This window comes from Mesoplodon bidens (genome assembly GCF_964165515.1).
Source record: "Mesoplodon bidens genome assembly, chromosome: 4".
NCBI classification, from domain to species: domain Eukaryota; kingdom Metazoa; phylum Chordata; class Mammalia; order Artiodactyla; family Ziphiidae; genus Mesoplodon; species Mesoplodon bidens.
This window is the reverse complement of record NC_138160.1, coordinates 129619623-129639555: the sequence shown is the minus strand read 5'-3', so window position 1 is coordinate 129639555 and position 19933 is coordinate 129619623. Positions and strand designations below refer to the sequence as shown.

The 19933-nt window shown below is 51.7% G+C and overlaps 1 protein-coding gene across 4 annotated transcripts in view; it reads left to right on the top strand.

The window, feature by feature from the left end:
• Positions 1-203: 203 nt before the first annotated feature.
• The window catches only part of TNIP1 (TNFAIP3 interacting protein 1), a 52247-nt gene continuing 32517 nt past the window's right edge, over positions 204-19933 (top strand). For 2 of the 4 annotated variants that reach the window (XM_081230631.1, XM_081230629.1), the window contains exon 1: positions 6251-6409. The gene's annotated coding sequence lies outside the window, so the exon portion shown is untranslated. Of the gene's footprint in view, positions 385-6250; positions 6410-19933 lie in introns of those variants that run through there. The other 2 variants (XM_081230630.1, XM_081230632.1) reach the window with 2 other exon arrangements.

Here is a 19933-nt window from a genome sequence, read left to right as displayed (position 1 = left end):
GAGAACCGACGGTGGGGCAGGGTCGGCCGGCCGGGTTGCCTCAGCCCCTGGGCCAGTTCCCAGTCCAGCCACAGGATCATCAGGCTTCCGGGCAGGCTCTTACCCAGAGCCCCCTCCCTGCCCTGGAATTCACAGCAAGCGACAGCCCGTCTGGGAAGTGACAGGTGGGGAACTGACAAAGAAGGGCGCTGTGCCCTGCCAGGGGGCGGGATGGGCCTCAGTCGAGTCTGCGGGGCTGCCTGCGTCTCCGTCGTGGGGAATTCCCCTCCTGCCTAAAAGTCAGCCTGGCCCAGCTCTCCTTCCTGCAGAAGCGCAGTGAGCTGAGGAGCCTTCTCGGGTGGCAGCCCCGCTGCACAGACCCCGTCCTCCCCTGCCCTTCCCCAGGTGAGTGACCCGGCCCGGGGGCCGTGAGCCAGGACAGGGCAAGGGCTCACCGCACAAGACTGCCGGGGCCACCAGACCCTCCTGGCTGAGCCACGAGCCACCTGGCCCCCCTCCGCTTTCCTGCCAGCTGGGATCTGTGGCTGCCCCGGCCCAGCTCCCTCACCCCTTCAGGGCTTGGCCTCTGGGCCTCTACCTCCTTGCCTGGCCTCGTTCTCCTCTTGCGTCTCTCCCTGCATTTCTTATTTCCTCTTCCTGCCCTCCTCTTCTTGCTCTGCCTTCTCAGCCAGTCTTTTTCTCTCCAGTCGCTGCCAGTTTTTCCAAAGGGAAGGAAAAGAAAGGTCTATTTTTGTCTTATCCTTCTCCCAAGAAAAGGGGGTAAGTAGGTTTGCAAGTGTGAAGGCAGGTGTGTGTGTGTGTGTGTGTGCATGTGTGAGAATGTGTGTCTACGTTTGTGAGCGTGTGTCACATCTCCCGAGGTGCCTGTGTGTACGGCTGTGTGAGCAAAAGCGTGTGAGCATGTCTATGTGTTTGTGTGTGAGTGTGTCCGTGGGCGTCTGTGTCTGGGTCATTACATGATTACGCATCTGTGAGTTTTTGAGGGTGAGTGTGTGGGCATGTGTTGGGCACTTCAGTGGTCTAAAGCTAGAAGGGAAGAGACCAGGTGGGAGTCTGGCCCTGCCTCCCTTGGGAACATGGTGGAAGGCTGGGGCCCTCCTTAACGCGGGGGGAGAAAGGACGTCTGGAGGCCTCTCCCACCTGCTCTCCTCCAGGGTCAGCTGGACCTTACTGTGGTTGACACTTTAACACAGAGAGAGCCTGAGGCACTAGCAGTGGGTGATGGGCCGGCAGACAGTGGTGATGCGGCCTCCTCTTTGATCACAGTCGGTCCAGATTTTCCAAAGCTGGTCAGAGGCCCAGCCCAGGGAAGTCCCTGGCTAGGAGAGGCAAGGAGTGGAGGCCAAGTCGCTGTCACAGTGGCTTCTGGGCTGGAGAAGAATGGAGGGAGAAGTGGGAGGGGCCCTAGAAGAGGGTGCATGGGAGAGGACTTGGGGTGAGGCTGAACAGCACCGTCAGGGCTTCCCAGGATTAGGAAATGCTCTGGTTCCCATGGGCCTGCCTCCTTCAGGGGCTGGGCTGAGCCTGGCTGACCTCTTCCCACTTCCAGGAGGATGACAACGGGCAAGTTTGGATCCAAACCCAGATGCACTTGACATTCTGAGCTGGAGACAGGGAGGCCAGAGGGAGAGGAGCTGGCCTGGGGCTCCTAGGAACTGTGGGAGGGGCCTGGCTAGGCCACGTCTGCTACAGGCGGGAATTTCCCCCACTGTCACTTTGCCCTTTCCTCTCCTCCAGCGGTGCCCTAGAAAGCCTAGAGTAAGAGGCAAGCCCAGGGACGCAGCGGAAACAGTTGGGATGAAAAAAGAGGAAAACAGGAAAGACCCTGGAGAAAAAGGAGAAATGCCTTCTAGGCCTGGTGTTTCTGAGAACACTTTGTGAAGTCTAGGGCAAGTTCCTCCACAGCTCTGAGCCCTGAGGTCCTCACTGGAAAGAGTAGATGAATGATCCCTGCCCACCCTATAGGGCTGATCATAAGTATCATTGTTGCCTCTCACTGATGCCAGGTTCTGTGACGTTTCATTCTTTCTACCCTGTGTATTGGGCACTGTTTTAACCTTCTTGGTATTGATGAGGAAACTGGAGGAGAGTCATGGCGAGGTGTAAGTGGCAGGACTGTGATCCAAGCCAGGGTCTATCAGACTCCAGAGTCCACCTCCTAACCCTTGCATGACATGCCTCTTGGAAGTGGGGCAAATGTTAATATGAAACGGTTTAATTCACCTTAAAGTGCTGAATGAATGTGAAAAGTTATGGATTTCTTTTTTTTTAATAAATTTATTATTTATTTATTTATTTATTTTTGGCTACGTTGGATCTTCATCGCTGTGTACGGGCTTTCTCTAGTTGCGGCGAGTGGGGCTACTCCTCGTTGCGGTGTGCGGCTTCTCACTGCGGTGGCTTCTCTTGTTGCAGAGCATGGGCTGTAGGCGCGCAGGCTTCAGTAGTTGGGGCACACAGGCTTAGTTGCTCCATGGCATGTGGGATCTTCCTGGACCAGGGCCCGAACCCGTATCCCCTGCATTGGCAGGCAGATTCTTAACCTCTGTGCCACCAGGGAAGCCCAAAAGTTATGGATTTCTTAGCGCCGTTGTATCCATCCTCTCATGCAGTTATTTGGGATGTAGATAGAACTAAAAATGCTTTCTGGGGCTTAGGGTGGGAAGCAGAGACCATAGACTCTGCTCATTTACTTACTCTTTACCCCCAAATACGATTACCTAGTACAATTTCAGCCAACACCATGTGCTTGACATGCATTTCTCATTTATCACTGAAATCTCCCTTTCATATACACACACACACCCAACAGCAAAAAGCACCTAGAATCCATCGTAGGATTTTCCATTCCTGAGATTGCCTCTGGCTATGGAGATGTGGGACTGGATCTAAGGAAGGGACCCAGACCCAGGACTGCTCCTTTCTTAGTTCATCAGCTGCTCATCACCCCTAGCGAAGGCCCAGACTCACTAATTCACCTATCAGAGTGAGGCACATGTTCGTTTGTCTTAGAAGCTCTGTTTCCCATGACTGAGATGTGTGGAAATAGCATTGCTCCGGGAGCAGGAGACTTAAGTACTATCCCAAACTTGCTGTAAGACTTGTGACAAGTCCCTGGCCCTCCCTGGCCCTCAGTGGCTTCATCCCTGTATGAAAAAGGCTGGGTTTGATCCTTTCTAAGGACTCTTTAAGGACTGGCATTTTGAGCTCTGTGCCTTGCTAGCTGGCAAGACTCCATAGCATAATGCTCAAGAGCGTGAAGAGATTAAGAACCGGGATCTTCATGTTCCAGTGAACTCTTGCTGCTGAAGACCCTGTGGAAGTCACCTAACGCCTCAGAGCCCCAGTTTCATCTGTGAAGTGGGGGTGATAATGGTTCTGACCTCAGAGGCTGGTTGGGAGATATGTGAAAGTGCAGACCTAGCACACAGCAAATATGCCATAAATATTACCTTCTAATGTTTTTAATATGCAGCTTTCACTCCTTTTTAGGCCCTTGATTTAGAGCTAAATCACTTATAGGTTGAGGGGTTTTTTGGTATGTTTTTCATATCCCTCAAATGTGGATTTAGGTGTTAAACTTTGGAGCAGCCTTGGTGGAGGTGGTGGAAGGGGGCGGGGGAGTGGTAGAAAAGAGATTGGGAAACCGCCTGCCTTAAAACAAAACAAAACGAAACAACACACAGGCCTTTTGATTCTCCTGCCAGGTGGGGCTTTGCACGGGTGCTTGTCCTCACTCTGGAAGAGCAAGAGGTTCCCAGCTGACTAAGTCACTCAGTTCTCAGTGTCAGGCCCAGCTTCCCAGCTTGGAAATTTCCTTCCAGGGCTGGGGGGAGAAGGGGGTGCCAGGCTAGGGGGCCCGTCTCCTACCCTGCCTAGCCCCCAGAGTCTAGGGTCCCAGAGAGTTTGTGGATGGTGGGATGGAGCCTGGGGAGGTTGCATTCCTGGGTTTAACAGTGAAGTTCTACTCAACGCATGCAATCCACATCTACAAACCACTATCTTTTCTTGAATGCCTACTGTGTGCCAAGCTTTGGGCTTTACTTGCATTATCTCATTTATCCTCATGATCACCTAAGGGGTAGGTAATCATTATCTCCATTTTTCAGAGAGGAACAGAGACTTAGAGAGGCCACCCAGGAAGGCAGTGGTTGAGTGGTTAGAACCCCATTAGTTAGGTCCATGGCCTACGTTCATCATGAGTGTTGAGTTTCTGTAAGAAAGTAAGAAAAATCAGGACACTGTAAAGACAACATGATGCAGTGGAAAGAGCACATAAGACCAGGAGCCAAGGACCTGGGTTCCAACCCTGGTTTCATCACTCCATGTGCGTGGCCTTAAGTAAGTTCTTTACTACTCTGAGGACTCAGTTTACCAATCTGCCAAATAGGGGATTGTGATCAACGGTCCCATGGCCCCTAACATGGAATGTTTAGAACTCAGACTGAAATGGATGGAAGAGGTGGATGTGGTCATGACTTCGAAAAGATGCATCTTCTCACATATTGCAGTTATTAAGAAAAATGATCCAAAAGGAGGGAATCAGGCAAAAAGATGACTGTGTGACCTTTTTGTGCCATACTAGAGCATTGTCCAACAAGCCCACCTCTAGGAGTCACCCAGCACTTTGGGGAATGAAACCATTTGCCTAATTCCTTTAAGGTCAGACATTTACAAAAACAGCTGAAATAGTTTGGAAACAAAATGCAAACAGTTGGAGACTCTTCATTTTTTAAAGTAAATTTCAGTGTTCATGAGAAGGACTTTGGTTGGGATTAGGAAGAGTGCATTAGAGGAAAAGGCAAACTGGGAATTACAGACAAGAGCAGGAAGAAATCCGGACAGGGCGGGGGCAGCGCACAAATGGGTGAGGTGATGCCTGAGAGCTGCAGTATGAACCAGCCCAAGATCTTAATCTCCCGGTGATTGGTGACACTCAGTGGTGCTTTGTTTGGTGGTCGCATCCCTCTCTCCCTCCCTCTCTTCAAAATATGTGTACTTATTTTCATAATTAAAATGAACTAGAATTAATATCATTTTGAGACTTTGATAACCCCTTTGAAGTAACTAAAAGCATCCCAGGATGTCACAAAGCCTGAAAGGAGAGTTCTTGGATTAGTCATATAGTTGGGTAGGTTGTGTGTGTGTGTGTGTGTGTGTGTGTGTGCGTGCGTGTGTTTTCACACAGAGTTACAGTTAATTTACAGAGCTCTCCTGTAAAATGAGGGCCTGTATAAAATAGTTCCCCAAATCCTTTCTGAGGATGAGGGCCTGTCAATGACTAAGTTTTCAATAGTTCCAGTGAAACGAATCTTTAGGAATAAATTTTTCATAAAGCTATATTAACCCAGTTTAAAGAGCTGTCCTATATTCCAAGGTTAGGACTTTCCACTTTTTGAAATTAAAATTTACCCTCTTTTAATTAAAATGGTGGGCTTAAAAAAACAAGTGTTCCCAACCTTAAACCAAGTTACTGCTCCTTCCTGGTCTGGGAAATCTCACAGCCTGTTTGCATGATCTGGCCCACATACAGGTAGACAGTATAGAAAGTGGGCTACGGATTTGCTCCCTTGGGTTTCAATCTTGGTTCAGCCACTTACTGAGGTCATCTAACCTCCATGCGCCTTGTACATTGATTTATTTATGGTAAAAAAAAAAGGGGGGGGATAAAAACCATCTCACTAGGGTGGCTGACCGAATTAAATAAATAAAGCATGTAAAGTGCTTACCAAGTTTGGAGCAGTAAGTACGCAAAAAATGTCAGCTGTGACAATAAGATTCTTTAAGGGTATTTTCACATCAGAATTTCTGTGAGCTCTGTAAGAAGTCCGGGGGAGCCCTGGACCGAACTCTAGGACCCCGAACTCTAGCTCTGGCTCAGCTACAAATGCTTACATGCCGTTTGGCAAGTCCCCTCCCCGCGCTCCGGCCCCCGTGTCCCTCGGCGCAAGGAAAGGGTGGGTGGTCTCTTCGGCTCGTCTCTACTCTGAAATTCCGGCTTTCAGGGTGGCCCCAGCCTTATTCCGGCGCCCGGAGTTTCCGCAGCAGGGAGGGCCGCGAGGGACTGCCCGGACCTGCGGAGCTTGCAGCCCGAGAAAAAGGCTACCCAGAGACCGGCCTGCTCCGGCGGCGGCTGTTTACCTCTCTGCGTCCCACCCCGGTGGCTGCGGACCCGCCCAGATGGCGCAGCGTGATTGGGCGAGCGGCCTGTCAATCGCTGGGGACTTTCCCAGGGGGTGGGGCGGCCCGGCCCCCAGCACTTCCTAGTCCCTGGCCGTGTCCCCTTGCCCTGAGCCGGAATCCTGTGCAGTGCTGCGGGGCCAGAACCTGGCCCAGGCCTCTACCGCGTACCTGGACTCGGGCTGGACGCGGAGAGCGGGACGCTGTTTCCCAGGGTCCCCACCCTCAGGTAAGCCGGCCGGGCGGAGCGGGGATGGAAAGGAAGGGAGTCTGGGACTGGGCCGGTTCCAGCCTCGGTAGTCCACCGGGCGTGGCAGGGGGGAGGTCAGGCCCGGACTGGTGTCCTGGGTTTCTTGTCTCCTGGGCTCCGGCGTCCGAGGTCCCCGGGCGCAGGGCACCTCTAGGGGCGGCCGGGTCCGGCCGAGTGGGGAATCCCTGACCTGCGCGGAGGGTGGTAGGCGCGCGTGCGCACTGAGTGGGCAAGCGTGTCTGGGAACTGCAGGCGGGCTGTGTGCTGGGTGTGCGGACCCTCGGGTTGGAGGGTGTGTGTGCGAGCGTGGGTCTGTTTATAGTGTGGGAGACCAGTTTTGGAAGCCGTGTGCACACGTAATGAAGAGGAAAATAACTCTTATTGGGCGCTTTCCAAGTGCTGAACTAAGCTCTTTACATGTATTAAACTCGTTTAATTGTCACTTCCATCCTCAAAACGAGTATGATTATTATTATCCGCATTTTACCGGTTAGGAAACCGAGGCACTTGGAGATTGGAGTCATACAGTTAGAGAGTTGCAAAGTCAGGATTTGAACTCTGGCGTTTGACTCCAGACTCTGTGCTATACTGTTTCTGTTGAACGTATTTTGCCCACCGTCGGAGACAACATTTGGGTGCATTTGCAGGGTAGCTGTAGTGAATTTTGGGAGCGATTTGGGGTGTGTAGTTTCTACATATGCGTGAGTTTCCCGCTGTAGAACATTTGTCTGCAAGAGTGTGTGAAGTTGTGTGTACATGAAAGTGATTGTATTATATATTCATTCATTGTATGGGAATTTTGTGGGTGGGAATTTTGTGCAACTGAGTGAGACTTCGTGTTTTGGTTGGAGGGGGGGACTTTTGTGGATGATGCAGAAGAATCAGCAACGTTTATCCCCACCCCCTTGCAGAATGACAGTGCAGAGAAATCTGTGGATTCCTAATGCATCATTTTTATTTCACAGTATTGTCAAAATAGAATTTAATCAGCTCTTACTCATTTTCCAAACAATGTGGTAGGGTAGAGGGGAATTCAGCACCTGATGAGAGATCCGGAAAGACGACTCTCAATTTATTTTTTCATTCCTGACAGTGGATATTGCATTAGGAGGCTGGAATATTTATTAGCACAAACTCATAGCAATCTTATGATGTATTAATATCACTATTTTACAGCAGAGAGAACTGAGGCAGTGAAAAACCAATAATGGTAATAATAACAGCTTACATTTATCAGCACTTACTGTGTACCAGGCACAGTGCTTTATGTTTAGTATCTCATTTACTCTTTTCAGCAACCCTAGGAGAGAGTCACTAGTAGTAGCCTCAATTTTGAGGTGAGGAAACTGAACCCCCAAAAGGTTAAGACTTGCCCAAGACTAGTAAGCCTTGAACCCTGGGCCCTGTTTCCTTTCCACTATCCTGGCTGTGTCCTGGGAAAATAATGTGATCAGGGCCTGGCACTTCACTGAAACACTTGATCATGTCCCTCTGGAGGCTGCAGCCATGAGTGTCCTGTGTTCTACATACTTATGTGACCCTGTTTTCTCCCACCCATGTGTGTCCGTGGGGATGGCATGGCACTCATGCTGAGGGTTGCCGCCTGCCCCTATTCCCACACCAGGGCCTTTGGGGCCCCAGGAAGCCGTGGCGTCTGACTCATACCCTAACCCCCAGTGCTGCCTGTGACTTGGGCCCCGGATGTTCTGGGTTGGGTTGGCCGACCTGATTTGAACACCTCAGAATGGTAGGAGGTCGGCTGTCTGCCTCCCTCTCTGGGTACTACTGGGTATTATTTTATTCTTGCACTCACTGTGATTTAACCGCAGCAGCCTGCTTTTTTTCCTCTTGGACAGGCCAAGCTTATTCTTGCCTTGAGACCTTTGTATGTACTGTTCCTTCTGCCTGGAACACCTTTCCCCAGCTCTTTTCATGGCTGGTTCTTCCTTATCTGTCAAGTCTCAGCTCAAATGTCACCTCCTCAGAGGGGCCTTCCCTGATCTTTCTATGCAAAGTAACCCCTTTTTTCACTTTCTGTCATATTACTATTACATATATTTTTTAATACATTCATCATGCTCTGAAATGATCTTGCTTATTTGCAGTTGAGAAAGTATGTGTGTAGACACTGTATGTGTCAGGCATACAGTAATTTTTACTGTTTGCTTGTTTGTTGTCTTCCTCTTTTCCTAGAATAGAAGGGTGAGAGCAGGGACCTCTTTAGTCTTCACGTGTGCGTTCCTGATACTAGATAAAGAGTGTCTGGGGTAAGGCTTTGCTGGGTTTGTTCAGCAGATGAGTAGAATAGAAGAAACTAGGATAATGGTGCATTTCACAGATGAGAAAACTGAGTCCTAGAGATGGGAAGGCACTTGTCCCAGAGAGGTAGTGGCAGAGTCAGGGTGAGAGCCAGAACTTGCTTCCCAAGGCATTTTTCTTTTCTTCTGATAGTCAGCAAACATTTCCTGACAGCCCTCCGGCCTGGTGCTGTGTGGAGTGGCATGGTACTCAAGTGAATAAGGTACTGGCTTTGCCCTCCAGGAACTCGTTGTGGACTGGGCAGAAATGTGCCATGAGTGCTAGCTGGAAGGCGTAGTGTGCCAGCAGGTGCCCGGCAGTAAGTCTGACTGGGGTGTGGAGCAATTTGGGGGTGCCAGATGGTCAGGGGGGCTTCTGGAAGGAGGCGACTTCAAGGCCGGGCCCAGGCAAGATGATGAGGTGCAGAGCGGGGCCTGAGCCCCTTCTGCAACTTAGGGTAAGAGGATTTGGGCTAAGGCTCTGCTGCACTGGGGGAGCTGACCAGCTGGGCTAGGAAGAACCCTATGGTCTTGACTACCAGGCAGAGAAGTGTCAGTTTTTCCCCGTCAGCAGCACTGGGAAGTGATCAGAGCACTGACAAACCCAAGCGTGCATCAGAATCCCCTGGGTGGCTTGTTAAACAGATTGCAGGGCTGCACCCCCAAGGGTGTCTGATCCAGCTGGTGGCAGTGATGCTGATGCTGCCGGTCCAGCTGCTCTTTGAGAGCCCGTGGTGTAGTGTGCCTGATTTAGAGTTCAGCACACCTGGGTGCGTGCCGTGTCTGCTTCCTCTTCCATAAGATTATGTGACGTAAGTGTTACTTCCAGAGTGGTGTGCATTAATGAGACAGTGTGTGTCAAGCACTCAGCACAGGGCTGGCGTGGGGTAGGTGATCAATCGCTGCTGGCTGCCGAACATCATTAAATCTTACTAATGATGCTGATGATGAGGCTGTTGAAGGGATTTCAGTAGGAGATGATGCAGATGGTCCGATTTTTCATGCTTCGGGATAACTTGCCTTTAATCCTCTGCCACCTCTGGACCATGCCATGTCCTCTCTGGATGGGTCATCCTTTGTTTTGTCTCAGACGTCTTTCCATCCCTGTTTGGAATAGTGGCAGTAGACATGTGGGAGGGCCGCAGAGGACATCTGGCCCGAATTTCCTCAACAGCACCCAGCACCCCAGCAGGTGATCAACCAGCCTCCGCTTGACCACCCCCAGTGCCGCGTCAGGAGTGAACTGCCTTGTAGGCAGCCCCTTCCAGTGTTGTTACAGGTGGCTCCCCGTTGTGGGCCCACCTCCTTTCTCGTCCCTCTTTTTTCCCTCACTGCACACCTGACCACTTGGAGGGAGAGAAGCGGGATGAGATAGAGGGAGGGCAGTAGGAGGTGTGGTGAAAAGAGCGCACAGCTGGCCACCAGAAGACTGGGTTTTCTTCCCCTCTGTGTCACCGGCCGTCCCTGCAGCCTTGGGCAGGTCCTCCTCCCTTTGCTGGCTTTGGTGTCCCAGCTGCAAAATGAAGGGATTGCAGTGGCAGGCGTCTTAGGGCGTTACTTCCAGAAAACTGTAGCCCAGTGACTGGGCCGCCCTCTATGGCTCCGGTAGTTGCCGAGTTCTTCCCACGGGGCCAGGCCTTTCTGTGCCCACCCTCCCGGCTTCTTGCTGCTGCCCACCCCCCACCTGCCCCTCCTCTTCCTGTTCCTCTTTGGAGAGTGTCTGGAGTCCCCTGGAGAGTGGCCAGAAGGAAGGCACAGGGAAGCAGGGAGAAGCGCCCCTCGTTCTGTGGGCAGCAAGGCTCCCTGGCCCGCAGAGACAGACCTGGGCCGCCACTTGCGGGAGGAAGTCCTTGATGTTTTTCCCCGTGACCGGCCCGGGACAGTCGCTCTTCCAATAGGAACGGACGACTGGGCTGAGGAGCACTGGGCTGAGGGGCGGCTGGCTCTTTGTCTGGGGGCTGTCCCTGGGCGGGGCTGAACTCTCCTCTCCCCAAGGAGCCCACCCCGAGGCTGTTGCCTGTGTCCTTGAGCACCTGTGGGGTGGAGAGTCCCGGTGGCCCAGGCAGATGTGTGAGTGTGTGTGTGTCGGGGTGGGGGAGGGGGCTGGGGGCTGGGGTGTCGTGTCACCAGGGAGTCATCTACTCAGAGACCAGAGCTGGTGCTTTTAGGGCAGGTGTGGGGGTGTCCCATGAGTCAGGGGCCCTTGGTGTGGTCTCCACCCGCAGTGGAGGACGCCTGTACCACTCTCAGCTGGCCAGCACACCCTGGTCCTCTGCCTTCCTCACGGCCAGCTTCATCTCAGTGGTCTGAGGGACCCCAGTTCCTGCCACACCCCCACTGCTGCCTCTGAGGTGCTGCCACCCCCCGCCCCAACCTCTGGGAAGAGGAGTGGGGGTCTGAGGATGGCAGCCCTGACTTCTAGAAAACACGAAGGAATCTTTCAGACACAGAGGTAACATGCAGACACTTGGGCATCCACCCATCCAGCTTAAGAAAACGTGTTTTCTGTTCATGTAAAATTTCTCCCCGATCATCTCCTTCCCCACCCCTCCAGAAGCAAACAAGTGTTCTGAATTTAGAGCTTATTCTCTTGTATTTCTCTACAGTTTTATTATAAACATATACATCTGTAAACAATATTTAGTCTTGTTTTGTTTGTTTTAAAATGTTATTTAAATGCCATCATACTGCCTGTGTTCTTCTGCAACTTGCTTGTTTCGCTTAGTGTTATATCTGTGAGATTCATCCCTGTTTGTGTTTCTAGCTCGCGCCTATTTGCTTTGCACAGCTGTATAGTATTAGCATTCCCGGGTGTGAAATGGCGTCGATGTCTTTATTCATTTTCTTCTTCATTAGGTTGTTTCCAGCGTTTGCTATTAAAATAGGACATGTCCGGCTTTTATCTGGGTAGTCTTGCCCCCGGAAGCTCTCTTCCTAACCACTGTGGCTCCTGTTGGGATAGTCTACAGAGTGTTCCCAGTAGGTCCTCACAGCATTTCCATAGGGAGAAGAAACCAGGAAAGTGAGGACTGCTCAGGGTCACTGAGCAGGTCACTGCTCAGTGAGGTGAGCAGTGGTGAGGGAGCAGAACCAGGAGTTGAACCCATTAAACCCTCTTTTCGCCATATTTGGTATGAGGGGAATTCTCAAAAGTTGTCATCTTCCCCCTTGGAGGAGGGAGTTACAGGGCTGGCGAAAGCCTTTGTTGGATAAACCAGCTTTGGGCATTTTGGGGTCAGGTAGACAGGAGGACAGTCGAGTCTCCCTTCCCTTTTGTCCCAAGATTGGGCCTAGTGCTCTGTGTCCCTGTGGCTGATGGTGGATGTGCTTCTCCTAGGTTAAGAGAGTCACAGCTGCTGGGAGGGAAGCCGGGCTTCTCGGAGCAGCAGAGTATTTGTACCTGTGGATCCCAAGAACTGTGAGGAGGCGAAAGAAAGCGGGCTGGGGTTGCTTGGGCTGCCTTCTCAGCCCTTCTTAGGGGGCTGTTGGCAGTGGGGAGTACAGGCTGGGGACTGATGATCAGGTGGGGCTGTTCTCCTTTGTCCCTTGGGAGCTGTGCCACCTTGAGCCCAGCTCTGCACCTGTTTTGACTCGGCTTCCTCTCCAGCAAAACAGGTATAAGTCCCTGTGTGAGGGCCCACAGGCAATGGGTGGGAAGCTTCGCCCTTGTTTCCAGCACCAAAGTTTGTTGCTTTTCTTCCCGCCTTTGTCACCTCAAGCCCAGCCCTGACCTTCCTGAAGCCAGATCCTTTCTGGCGGGTTCCAGGTTGAAACTCTCCTTCACAGTTGCCAGGTCTCCATCTACCGCATTCCTTGACTAGAAAACTTGTCCCTGGACTTTCCCTCCTTATTTATGATTCAGTCCCTATAGCCTGTCTGTCCACGTGAAGCAGATTCATAATAAGGAGGCTCTCATCCCTGCCCGCCGCCCTCCAGCCTCATGTGGTGCCAGAACAATAGCCCTTTCCTATTGTTCTGGCCCTGTCAAGCCACTTAAATTAAAAACAAACAAAAAATTAAACTCTCCCTTTAAAAGTGTTACAAAATAACACGTATTCATTAGAGAAAAAACTCCAAAAACTCAAGCAATACTAAAGGTATAACATAAAAAATGAAAGTTGTGTTCTTTTCTCCGCCTTCTCTCCTGCCTGTATTTTAAAATTAATTTAAAAAATAGAACAGAACTAGATTCCATTGTAAAGAGTTAAAAAACTAGGTTAAAAAAAAGTTTCTTTTGATTACAGTCCCCTAGCCCAAGTCCTTCCCTAGATCTGTCTACTAGCAGCAGTTTGGTGTGTATCTTTCCAGACCTTTTTCTAAGCACATTTAAGATTTTATACATATATGTATACATATATACACACACACATATATGCACAGGTAGTTGTGTGTTTAATAAATAGTATCCTATTATACATATAAATCTATACGTTGCTTTTTTCCTTAACAATTTTTTTCTTAATAAATAAATATTTATTTATTTATTTTTGGCTGCGTTGGGTCTTAGTTGCTGCGCATGGACTTTCTCTGGTTGTGGCGAGCGGGGGCTACTCTTCATTGTGGTGCGTGGGCTTCTCATCGCAGTGGCTTCTCTTGTCGTGGAGCACGGGCTCTAGGCGCACAGGGTTCAGTAGTTGTGGCACACGGGCTCAGTTGCTCCGCGGCATGTGGGATCTTCCCGGACCAGGGCTCGAACCCTTAGTCCCCTGCATTGGCAGGCAGATTCTTAACCACTGCACCACCAGGGAAGTCCCTTAACAATATTTTATGGGCACCTTTCTGTCACTGCAAAGCAGTCTGCCCCATTCTTTTTTGTGTGTGTGTGGTATGCGGGCCTCTCACTGTTGTGGCCTCTCCCGTTGGCGGAGCACAGGCTCTGGACGCGCAGGCTCAGCGGCCATAGCTCACGGGCCCAGCCGCTCCGCGGCATGTGGGATCCTCCCGGACCGGGGCACGAACCCGCGTCCCCTGCATCGGCAGGCGGACTCCCAACCACTGCGCCACCAGGGAAGCCCTGCCCCATTCTTTTTGATGGCTGTATAAGTAGTCCATTGAATGAATGCACCATAGTTTATTAAACTAGTCCCCACTTGATGAACATTCAGGACATTTTTGCTGTTACAAAGTGTGTGGCAGTGCACATCTTTGTCCAGTCTCTGTGTACAGTGACACAGAGGTTCCCAGCTTACTTAAATAGGTGATTACCCAGTCAGTTACCTCTGACCCTTTAGATAGTTGAAACCTCCTCAAGCATACTTTTCTACAAGAGAACTTTCTTCTCAGCCAATCAGGCATACAAGCCTGATTGTTGACGTCATTGAGAAAGGACATTCTTTAGTGTGGGCAGCCAGCTATAAGAAAAGCAAATGTCCACAAGGCGACATCAATAGAAACATAATACCTAAAAGGGTGGAGGTGAAACTTGCTCTCTTTGGTCAGGCAAACCACACCTGGAGTGTTGTGTCCAGTTTCAAAGCCCACTGCAGATAGGGTGGGGGTGGAGGGTTGAGGGGGTGGATGGGGAGGGGTCTGGAAGCCAGTCCCTACAAAGGGCGATGCAGGGAACAAGGGCTAATCTGCTTTGAGAGAATGCTGCAGGTTCCAGATCTCCTCAGGGCTGAGATGGAGAAGAGGGTCATCTTGTTCTTTATTCTAGGGGACCCCAGGAAGCAGAGCAAGGGTCAGTGGAAGCAGAACTGGGAGTAGCCTAACTACAGCCAATGCTGGCTGCCCAGGGGAGGCTCCTGGAGGAGGAAGTTGGTCTGGGTCACTAAAGATGGTCAATCAGAGTCCCCTGGCTCCCCTGGGGACCGGATAAGCACAGGACCGAATTTCCCCTGAGCTTCCTTTCATCCTGAGAGTCTAAGCCTTGTTGACTGCTGGCAATCAAGGGCAGACTGGTACCTGATGCAAAGTTAGCAATGCATAGAGGTAGGGACCTAGAACCTGGGGCATGTTCCTGATAGTGGGACAACAGGCAGGACTGGTGTCCTCTCCCTGAGGCACAGAGCCCTGTGCCTCTCAGTCAGTGCAGGCCAGTGGAAAGGGCACTGATGTTGAAGTCTGATAGATCGAGGCTGGATTCTTTGTTCTGCCACTAACAGCCTAGTGCCTGGCATATGGTAGCACACAACTGTCAGGCCCTCTCCCAGCTTTAGTTAGATGCTCTTTGGTCGACTTTTGCAGCGTTTCCAGCCAGCCGATGGCCCTGGTCCTCCCCACTGTCCCTAGGCTGATAGTGTAGAGCCTGGGTCTTGGAGGCTAAGTGGGGGCAGTGGGGCTCCCTCTGTGGGTGAGTCAGTGGAGGGGAGCAGGGGAAGAAGGACACAGAGACGTGTGCTGTGTTTGAAGGACACAGTTCTCAGGCTGAGCTGGAGAGCCCGGGTGCAGGCCAGAGAGGAGGGCAGGACCTGGGGAAGGGCTGCAGACATCATCCAGGGGTTTCTCACTGCTCTTGGGGAGGCGACAGAACGCCTGACAGCACTGCGGGAGGATCGATGAGGCAGGAAATCTGCTTGGGCATTGGGAGGGACTGGAGCTGGGGAGAGCAGGCTTCTCAAGGTCAGAAGGGTTTAGAAAGGGAGGACAATAAATTGCAAGTGCTGGAATGTTAGAACTAGAAGGGGCCTTAAAGTTTGTCTAGTCTTCCCCCTTATGTTGTATTATTGCCATTGTTGCTAACCTCTCCTTTTAGAAAACTGAGGCTGGGTGATGGAAGATATTTGCCTTGGTGTACGTACGTTGACTAGATCCTACGATTCCCTGAGCCCCACCTGTTCCTCATATTACACCCCATGCCTGCAGCCTCTTTATTACTGAATTGGCTGGAAAGACTGATTACATCTTTGGCTCCTCCCTGGTGAGGATGCTAAGGCGGGCGCCCTGGGTACAGAGCATCTAAAGTAGGTGCTGTCTCTCTGCTGACAGTCATCAAGAGGGCACCACCTGCTCTTTGATGGATGGACCTGGAGCCCCAGTTTCCCTGATTGTGAAATGGGTGAGGAGGACTGGAGGTCATCACGAAGTGCAGATGTGGACAGATTTTTGCTTTAGTTTGCGAGCTGCTTTCATGATGCCTCACTTCCCGTTAGCCCTCGGGAGACTTGCAAGATATTCCCATTTGCAGTTGAGGAAAATGAGACTCACGTGATTCCTCATCTTTCATGAGCATCGCCTTTGTCCATGGGCTTCTTGTAGCTTCAGCTTCACCAGCTATGGTGTTGTCCCAGTGTCCCTGCTTAACAGTTATTTGCAGTTCACAGAAATTAAGTGGATGCCATAATCAATCAGCTGGGCACAGTTATGGGGCTGCCTCAACCTTTTAGTAAGAACCTACTGAGTGCCAGGTACTTAGTGAGGTACTATTATTATTATTGTTTAGAAAATTTTATTACAAAATGCATACATTTCTTTGTTAAGTAAACAACTGGGAAGTAGAAAGTGAGAACTCCCTTCCAATTATACATATATTATTTCACTTAACTTCCTTAATCTGACCTGCAGTGGATTCTATTATTATTCCTATTTTGCAGATGAGGCAGCTGAGGCTCAGAAAAGATGAGGGGCTGGTCCAGTATCACACAGCCTGCAGGGGTGGGCAGAGGGACCAGGGGGAGGCAGGCGCAGGTGAGGCCCCAGGTGCAGTGTGTAAGGAGGGCTCCCGCTCAGGGTCTCTTGCATGCACTTGGGCGCCCCCTTCTGTTTAGCACCCTGCGTGCCTCACCTGCTTACCCCCAGATCCCACCCTACTGGGCCCCTTTCTTCCTGACTCCAAGGCTGTTTTATCTCCAGTGTGCTGGGTCCCCTCTCTTTCCTTGCCTTGTGGCTGGCTCCCAAGCCAAGGCTTGGGTCTCCATGGATCCTTAGGCCAGTTTTAAGTCATCACCCAGTTTCTCTCTGGTCCAGGCTCCTCCCTGTGCCTATGAGGGAACTGAGGTACGGAGAGTGGACAGCTTGCCCATGCCCATCAGAGCGGGCAACAGAGTAGACATCAGGACCTCTGATTTCCTGTCCTGTGCCTTCCTCCTGAAGACCCCTTCCCTTCACCACGCTGTCACCCCCACCCACCAGCATCCCTGCCAGCCCCTGCCTTTGCCTGGGGATGAGGCTGCTGGCCACCGTGACCTCACAACTCCCAGTACCAGATATCTACTCAGGAGTTTTCCTCTGGTCCAGGGAGAACTTCACTTCCCCCAGAGCTGCAGCGTCTAACTGACCTCAGGATGCAGCCAGTGCCCAGTGGCATTAGATCAGACTAAGTTCCCAAGTGGTCCTCAGTTTCCTCATCTGTCGAACAGACATCAGCCATGCCTTCTGTCCAAGGCTGTTGTGACAGAAAAACAACGCTTGGGAAACTCTAGGTATTTTGCAAATGTTACTGGCTGTGCAAATTCATAGCATTCATTCATACCTAGGAGCCCCTACTTCTGGCACCAGCACATGGCTGATCACAAGGCAGCTTCTGATGGGCTGAAGCATTTCAGTGCAGAAGCTGGAATGTAAATTTAATTCTGAATCTAGCCTTTTTCAACCGTCATCGTCCTCTTGGGTGGAGGTTGTGATTTGGGCCCACGTTCCCACACCCCCATCCCCTTAGCTGCTCACCTGTCGTCCTGTCATGCCGGCTCCTCCTCCTTTTTTGGGCTGGTGGCTCCTTCAGTTTCAACAGGATCACCTCCGTCGTTTCACTCTGTGGTCGCTGCCTGGCCTGCCATCTCTCTGGGCCCTTTTTTGCCCCTAAATCAGGACTTTCTGGTTCCAGCGGGCACCCCCAGGCCTCTCAGGGTGGGCTATAGGATCCCACACCCCTGCCCTGAGCCAAGATCTTGTCTTGGAAGAAGGTCTGAGCTGGCTGCCTCTTCCCCACCGACGGTTTCTGCTTTTGGAAGGCAGGTTGGTGTCCGCTGCTGGCGGGTCACCTGATCTGTAGCTTTAAATTTAAAGGAACCAGGCTCAGGTGGGTATGGAGTCCAGGCCAGACGTGGCAAGAATGTGGATGGGGCCCCTGCTTTGCAGTGGGATTGCAGCACAGGAGCAGAAATGGTGGGTGGGGGCAGTGGCAGACTGGAGAGAGAGCAGGCACCTTCCAGCTCCATCCTGATGTTTTGTGTGACCTTGGTCTTCCTGCTCTGGGGCCTGACTGCTGCCCTCACACCATGAGGGAGGGTCAGATGAGCTCATGCCCTGGGATGCCTAGGCGCTGAGCTCCCGTACTGCCCCATGCAAGGCGTGTGGGTGGTCAGCGCCTCCTTCCCCTATCCACACCCACTCCTGCGGTCTGTAACGGAGGGGAAATGTGCTGTCAGCCGGGGAGGCAGGACAGTGATGCAGCCCCGCATTCCGAGAGCCCTGGGGCGCCTGGTAACGGGCTTGGCCTTGTTGCCCTTGGAGATTCCTGTCCAGCTCTGTCATCCTGGGAATGAGTCCCCTCTCCAGGAAAGGGCTAAAAACCACACAGACCAGGAGGAGAGTTCCCATCTGCCCGGCGGTCATCCTGGAACTGCCACTGACCATCTGGGCATGAGGTCAGCAGGACGTGGAAATTCCCCATTCCTGTCTTTGTGTTTCTTTCCTCCAGAAGTCCAGACCCTCTCTTGGGCAGCTCCTCTGATCTCCAGAGAGGACTTTCTCACAGTAGACTGTTTGGTCTGGGCTCCCTCTGCCTGTAGCCTGTTTCTCCCCCTGCCCCCAAGCTGCCCAGGCTGGAGTCAGGAGAATAGCCCTGCCTGTCCCTCCGCTGCTTCCTGTGAGTCCGCTTCCCTGTTGGCTCCCCACTGCTGAGGGAGAGCGTGCGGGGTTTGGAGGATGTGGAGGTGGGGTTTCAGTTCCTGTATCCTGCATCCTGCTCTGTCGCTTGGCCTTACATCTGGGCATCTCTGAGAGACCTTGGCTGTGCCAGCCTCGATTCTAGAAGTATATGGCTGTGCAGGTGCTTCTGGTCCATGGATCACGGTTAGGCTCTCAGGATGTTTGCACATGGCCTGTCAGGAGGCAGGCATAGGGTCAAGGGTTCCTCTGGCCCTTTCTGTCTCTCTGTTCTGATTAGAGGTTTATTGGGGCTCTATTCTGGACCACTCTGAAGATACCCTGGTAGACCAGGTGATCTCGGCCCCTGCTCTCATGGAGCTTCTAATCTATTGGGCAAGCCAGATGTGGAGTAAAAACATTCCCAAATCATCACACCATGTCAGCTGTGAGTTCCATGTAGGGTGAGTGTGGAGTGGTGAGCAGGATCCCGGACACCTGCTGTCACTTATCACCAAAGGTGGCTACGGCCCCTCCGGCTCTTGGCCTCCCCATTTGTGAACTCCATTCAGCTCTGAATCACGGCTCACCTCCCAAGTGCCAGGCCTGTGCTGGCAACAGAGATGAGGAGAGCATGCTCCTGCCCCCAGGAGGTTCTCAGTCAGATGCACATAGGCTTACCCCAGTCATATATATTCCATACTGGGCGTAAGGGCTTGCTGGAGAGGCACGCAGGAGAAAGGGGAGCATAGAGGAAGGACGCCCCCAACGTCTACCCACACTTCAAGCTCCTTGCTATATGCCAGTCATTGTGCCAAGTGCCTTACCCACACTGTCTTTTAATTCAGTGACCACTTCAAAGCTTTATTGCTCTGCTGTGTAACATTGACCTTTCAAGTTAAAAATAAGTCCCCCCTAAGCTGACTGGTGACTTTTGTGTTGGGTGTGTGGGCAGCTGTCCTTTGCCTCTGTGGGGCTCAGCAGGGCGTGGGTCCCTCTCAAGTGTGTGTTTCTCTTTTTCGTTAGCCTTTGGGGGAAGGGTCCCTCTCACCAGAACTTTGTTTCTCCTCCCGGCTCATGGCATCCCATGGTAATGTGGACCCTCTGGGCAAAATCCTTGTTTATCTCTTGTGCTGCAAGGCAGGGGAAACAGCCCAGAGGGTACCCATGTTACCCTACAAACAGGCTTGAACTTGCATTTTGCCCGTCTGGCCTGAGTCTTGGCAGCTGTGTGAGGATAGCGGGTGATTAGCTCGGCTTTCTTAGGTGGAACTGGATTTTCATCTTGACCCTCACTTGCTGGCTGTGTAATCCTGGCTGAGTTACTTAACCTCAACAAGCCTCCATTATAAAGTGAGGATAATTTACTATGTATTTTAGGGTTGTTGTGCAGTTTGACTGAGATAATGCATCTGAAGGGCTTAATGCAGTGCCTGGCAAGTAGGTTAATGAATGGTGGCTG